This window comes from Caloenas nicobarica, chromosome 4, assembly GCF_036013445.1.
Source record: "Caloenas nicobarica isolate bCalNic1 chromosome 4, bCalNic1.hap1, whole genome shotgun sequence".
Classification (NCBI taxonomy): Eukaryota; Metazoa; Chordata; class Aves; order Columbiformes; family Columbidae; genus Caloenas; species Caloenas nicobarica.
In genome coordinates this window covers 69,224,767-69,231,455 of record NC_088248.1, presented here as the reverse complement: position 1 = coordinate 69,231,455, position 6,689 = coordinate 69,224,767, and the positions used below count along the sequence as shown (strand labels likewise).

Below are 6,689 nucleotides of genomic sequence, written 5' to 3'. Positions count from 1 at the left end.
TCAGCGGGCGCCGGCGAAGCGCCGTTCGAACGGCCGCCGGCAGCCCGCGCCTGCGCACTGCGCTCCCCGCCGGCGGCGAGGGGGCGGGGCGCCCGCTGCCCACCGCGCCCTGGCGAGGCGGCTGGGGGAGCAGAAAGAACTACGCGGCCCGGCATGCCCCGCGCGGCCCGCTCCCCACGGCCGCAGGGAGCGGGCGGCTCGCAGGGCACGCCGGGAGCTGTAGTTCTTTGGCGCTGGGTATTGTCTCTCCCTTTTCTCTGTCCGGGAACCCGACCGCCACCCCTGCCGGTTGAGTGCGGTGACTGACAGCTCCTTGCAGCCAGTGGCCAAAGCGCCGTGTGGCGGAGCCCGGCGCCCGTCTCCTCGGTGACCGGACGAGCTGGTGCCTCAGTAGAGTAGCCGGCGTCCTGGGGGACGGAGGTGAGTGGGTCTGAACGGGGGAGCGCCCACCCCTGCCGCCCGGCTCTCCCCTCCCCCGCCTGGCCCGGGACCCCGCTCGGGGTGCGGCGGGAGGAGGGGGCGGCAGATGGGCGGCGTGAGGGGAGTCGGGGCGGGGGGAGGGGAGCGCGGCGAAGGGACCCGGGGGGGCCCCCGCGCCGCCCCCTCTGCGCCGCCCCCTCTGCGCGCCCCTCGGGCTGCGGCGCTGCCCGCGACCCCCGGCGGGCAGCAGTGAGGGGGCGGCTCCGGCCGGGGCGGGGGTGTGCGGGGGAGGGGGGGCCGCGGGTCCTCCTCGCCCTCCCGTCTTTTTACCGCTCGATTTTTCAAACCGTCCCTGCGGGCTCAGGTGCCGCTTCTCCCCTCCCCGCAGCTCCACCCTCCCGGGAAGCGGCTGCCCCGCGGGGCGGTTAATGTGTAACCCCGCGGACCGTTGCTCGGGGCGGGGAGCGGCGGCGCGGACCCTCCGCCCCGCGGCCTTGCCGGGTCGCCCTCCGCGCCCCCGGTGCCGGAGCCCGCCCTGCGCTGCAGCCGGGTCCCTTGTGCCGCCGGAGAAGCCGACTGTGTAACTTGCAGAGCGGCTTGTGCGGCGGGAGTCGGACGTGCCCTCCTGGCTCTCGCCTTCGCGGGGAAGCGCCGTGAGTGCAAACGGTCCCGAGCCCTTTCCCGGCCGCGGGTGTTCCCGAGCAGGCTGAAGCGCTGCCCTTGCTCGCCGCCTCCCAACAGTTTCGGAACGTACTTGCAAGAAAAGACGGGAAAAAATATGCCTACCAACAAGAGCTTTTCACTTTCTTAAATACAACGAATAAATTAATCTGAATTGTAAGCACATGACTGTACAACAGTTTTGAAAACTTTCTACTTAGTCGCATGAGTCTTGTCAGCCAAACCAGCAAACATCCTATTTGTGTTCTTTATGCTTTGTACACTGGCTCAGTGTGAGAAGAGTTTTTATTAATAACTACTTTTTAGCCTGCTGTTACTAATTAAAGTCAGTATGTTTTGAATGATCGTGCTAGGTACACCTAGTTGTTTTCTTGCAAAGCAGTTGCTGCTTCTACAGGAAACATAATGGTATGTTTTGCCAATTGTGAAATGCTGATCAGATTTTTTTCATTAAAATATTGCCCTACTGAAGTTCTCAAACAACTGTCTTCTACAGGTTGTGCTGTTACATTTCTTGTGTAACTTGTCTGTGCATATGTACCACATTTGGATAGTGAGTGGAATTCAAATTTTATAACTTTGTTTGATCTTGGTAGTGGCATAATTTGTGAAAGTCAGTTCAGCCTTAATGAGTGGCACCCACGCTGAAGAGTCTTTTGCGGGGCTTCAAGATGTGTGTGAGGGATGAGGGAACAGGCTCCTCCATGTGCATCCACTTTGCGCTCCTGGTCGTCTTACAGCCTCGCTATTGAAAACCAAAATGAAGCCAAACAGTTCTCTGCCTTTAAAAAAAACCAAACCCACAGATTAATATGGATACTGTAGAGCTGAGTATCAACTCATTTCCAAAAGCTTTTCCAAATGAACTGGTGGTGAGTAATCTGGTCTTAAACTTAACATGTTCCCCGCCTCACTGTCCTCTGTAACCGTTAAGGTTATAGTCTAACATAGACTAGAACAGGAGTCTATCTGCTGTTTCTGTTTGCTGTTCTTGTTGCTATGAGTTAAGAGCAGAAGCAGGAAACAAACCACCTTTCTTTCTTGAAAGTAAGCAAATAAGTATTTTTTCTGTAGTACAGGGTTTGAAAATGGCATGAAAAACTTGCATGGATATGTAAAAACATTGCCTAAAGAAATGCAGTGTTTGTGGGATAAAGTACAATTCAACCGTAATGGGTATTTTTGGTGTTTTATACTCCCAAAACAATTGTTTGAAATAATAGACCAGAATGTATGCTGGATGAAAACTCAAATGTTTGCTTTTGTTTTGCAGTTCTGTGACAAAGCTGATGTATGTGGGCAAGTTATGTTATTTCACATACTTGAACAACCCTTAATTTGGGCATATTAGTGTTTCTGTCTGAAGCGTCTTGTGAATCGTTTTGTAGTTATTAAACTGCATTTGTTCTGTGTCATATTACTAAGCTGTGTTGGTACACATTTTGATGAACTTTCTGAAATCATAGTATTAATTTTGTATTTGCAGTGTTCTGCATAGTAGGAATTCTGTACTTTCAGTGTTTTTAATAAGTATATGGAAATGTCACAAAACTATATTATTAGCTTAAGATTTAGTTAGTATGTATTACAAATTATCCTGCTTTTATAGGCCTGTTTTCTCCTACAAAATACATTTATTCTCCTGACTGATATTCACTAATGTGTTTCGGTATCGTACAGACTTTTCTTCAAGACTTACTTCATCATACTCAGTGACAGCAAAAAGTCAAAGTAAGCTTGGCCATATGTAGTATTGTGGTGTAACCACTTTTCTGACCTACTGTATATGACTGTAGTTATGCTGTGGTATTAATAAAATTAAGTGCTATAATTATTAGAAGTAATTGCAGTAGTGTATCGTTGTACTCAGTAAGATTCAGTATTTAATATCTACTGAAAACTGACAAATAATTTTATCCTTGGTTACTTGCGACAGTTATCAAAGGTTATATAGTTCAGTAACAATTTTTTTGTTTTAGTAAACACGCAGGCACCTGCAAAGCTTTATATCAGTGCAATGAAAATGATGTCATTGTATCACTGGATACACTACACGTTTTGTAATTTATTACAGGAAAATGATATTTAGACATATGATTCCTTCGAAGCTATGGAAGTTTGTCCCATTTTTGTGCCATATCTCTTTAGCTCCTGGTTTCAAATCTGCAAAGAAATTAAAAGAAAACTTAGGCAATTAGATAATTTGATAGTTTAGTTTTGAACTAGTTTGTTAACAGTTTATAACTGAATCTCTGTTGGAATCTCTCTGGTTATGAGAAACACTACTTTCATAATTTTTCCATTTGCCTGTCATGCCGTTGTTGCAGTAAAACATATTTGAATGCTGAGGGTTCTTGCAGAAGAGCTACATTTGTCCTTTGTCTTGAAGTTTCCTAGATAAATTCAGTGAGCTGTTCTTTGTCATGGATGTAACTGGCACAAAAAATGCACAATAATGCTCAGCTACTAAAGGAGGGAAGAGATGGCTTTTCCAGTGATGTAACAACTCTGGGAGTTCATCGTTAGAGAAAAGTAATGTATCAGCAGTCTGCTGTTTTGTCTTTAGAATGGTCAGATTTTGTAATGATGCTCAGTGGTTATCATCTGGAATAAATGCTTGATGTGGAAGGGGCATAGGTTAGGAAGGCAAACAGATAAATTGACTTGTGAATAGAGTTAAAAGGAGTCTCCTCATAGCAAATGTGAATCATGAGGTAAGGCAGCGCTGATGTTTGCTTCTTCCCAAGAGTGGCCTAACTACATTTTCATTGTGAGTTTTTTATAGTTGCGTTTAGGGTATTTTTTTTATAGATTAGAAAGACAGTTGGAGAAATCTGGTTTTTCTTATCAGCCACTTCAACATTACAATATTGAATCTTACTTATCTTGTAACAGTTTCTTTTATTATGATGATTTTTCAGATTATCTAATACTCTCTTAATAGTTTCCTTTCCTTTTCCAACCTAGTAGCAGACTTCTAGGTGCCAGATACTACACTGCTTTCTGTTGACTAGGTTAGCAGAACAGTTTTGGAAGGTACCCAAGGGACACATTGGGCTATTCTCCAGACAATCGAGAACAGAAATCTTCACTGTAAGGCAAATTAAAACAGGTATATATTCATGTTCCTAGATAGCACGTTTTTATATACTGTTGGGCATTTTTTTAAATTTTTTTTTTGGTTGGAGAACCATATCTTGAAATGTTTAATGATTATTGTCAGAAAGTACCAGACCTAATTAGAGATGGCTGAATGCACAGTGATCTCTTGGTTTACAAGTTTAGCCTCATCAAGAAAAGGTCAATCTATGTTTAAGGCACCAAACTGGATGCAAGTTGACAGGGTTTTACAGTAAGGTGTGAGTTTGGTTAAATGTTTGCAAAACATTTCTTACGTTATGATTTCCATGCAAAGGTGAAGTGTGAAGTTTCATTACTTCTTAAAGCTATTTTGTCAAATTATAGGGGAACTGTTGTTAGTGAAGCTAGATAATTGCTACATTAAAACAATTTGCAAAAACCATGCTACATTGAACAGTCACAGCTGCACCATGGAGACATAAAAACCTGATGTCCCTTTGTTCAAAAAAAGTACAAACTAAAACCCAGACGTAAAGCCAAGTGAATGTCTCCTGTAGTCTTGAAGGCTGTCTTGTTTAGGATTTGGAAGGGTCCTAAGGGAATCACGTCGTGTCATTGACTGTTTAGCAGAATATTCAAGAAACAAGTGGTTTTTAAAGTTTGGTAATCAAACAGCTCATATATACTTAAGTAGTTAAGACTTTGATCGTAAATTGTATTTTAGCCGTGGTGATTTTTTTTGTTTTGTTTTGTTTTGTTGGTTTGGTTTTTTGTTTGTTTTTTCTTTTGTGGAACTTTTGAAGTCATGGTCCTTCTGTTAGTTCTATCCCAGGCAGAAATACTGTGAAAGCAGTGTGCTGTGGGTTGTGTCACATTTTGAATGTGGCTTTTTTCTGTTATTTCTGTAGCTAAGAGCAGTGTCAGAAGAATTTCTTGGACATTTTTCTTCCGTGCAAGTAGTGGGCTGGAGACCACTAATTTAACACTTTAGATATGGCAACCTAATGTGTGTCTCTGTGTGTATGTATATGTATCGTTTTATGTGTAGCTATCAATGTAAAATGTCTGCATTTTGCCCACATATACACGATACTTGCTTTCAAGTACCTTAGGCACTTTAAGTATGTTACAATGGGGTTGAGTTAAGAATAAGCCTGTGGACCATCTCAGAGAAGTAATTATTTTCAGATTAGTTCTCACTTGCTCCGAGTGATTTTACTGCAGTTTTACGTAGCTGTAGTTCTTCAATTATTTCAGTCAGTCATCCTCCAGACCTGTGGAAGTACGATTTCATATCATGCAACAAGGAGATAGTTTCAAAAGTTGGACAAGTTGTCATTTCTGTTCTTTGTCTTAAAACATTTTCATGCATTTTAACCTGCTCAGTGGAGGAAACCTGTCTGAAGCAATGGAATTTACCTGAGTATAATCAGAATGAGACATCCAGACTTCAGTGTCAATACCAAAATGTAGTGAAATCTACTGTTTCTTGCTGTTCATATAAAGCTGCATTTTTAAAAATTGTAAAGTCATTACTAGATTAATACTGTCAGCATGTGGAGTTCCTTCTTCTTTGCTCTTTTTTGGAAGTTTTATCTAACCTAAAACACATGGATGTTGGAATGACTGACTGAAATGCATTTTTTGTAGCGTTTGCTTTCCAATAAGTTATTTTTGAGTAGCTTAATTGTTTGGTGTAACAGCGTAAATCTGATTTTGGTTCCCTTTGGTCCAATACATGTTTAAATGTCCATTTGTTGTTGCATATGTAACTGAAACGTATGTGTGAAAGTTGAAGTTTGAGATACCTATTTTAAGCTGCCTTTACAGTCAGTCAGTGGAGATACAGGCAACTCCAGGGGTAATTTATCTAACCTGTTTTACGTGGATACGTTTGATACGTGCTTATATCCATTGAGTATAAAGGGGAGGTAGGCTATAGCTGAGTAGACACACTTAAACTCTTGCTTTTACGTTGTTGGGAAAGGACAGATGAGCTTCATCTGGGATTTTCACTGTGCTGTAAAATGTGGCATTGCAGTGGAGCAGTATGCCAGAAGTTAACTGAGTAGTAGGTGTGGGGGACTACGGTGGGTCCGTGAATTCCCTGATGGAAGGCATGGGAACAGAAATTAGCCTTGAAGATATTAAGGCCTACCTGTGAGAAAGATGGGAGTAAAGGAGTATCTGGAGATACTAAGGTGTGCCTTTGAGAGAAAAGGAAGTAGAAGAGTAACATTGATGATAGCAAAATTAGCCAATGAGATGTTACTACTGCAACTTGTCACCAATAGCAAAAAGACACTTGAGCTGGTAAAGACTATATAAAAAGGCGTTTGTGGCAATAAATGGAGACTGCTATTTGTACGGAAGAACTTGGTCTATGTCATTTGTCTGTCTCAACCGTGACAAGTAGGTAATACGGTGGAGTTGGGGAAGATGTAACATGCTGTAGAATAAAAACTCTGGCTGCACATCAGAAGACTTAGATTCTGTTCTAAGATTCA

The 6,689-nt window shown here is 43.1% G+C and overlaps 1 protein-coding gene across 1 annotated transcript in view; it reads left to right on the top strand.

Moving 5' to 3' along the window:
- The first annotated feature begins 275 nt into the window (after positions 1-275).
- RGS12 (regulator of G protein signaling 12) overlaps positions 276-6,689 on the top strand; it is an 88,115-nt gene continuing 81,701 nt past the window's right edge. Inside the window, exon 1 of the mRNA XM_065634224.1 lies at positions 276-420. The gene's annotated coding sequence lies outside the window, so the exon portion shown is untranslated. The remainder of the gene's footprint in view (positions 421-6,689) is intronic.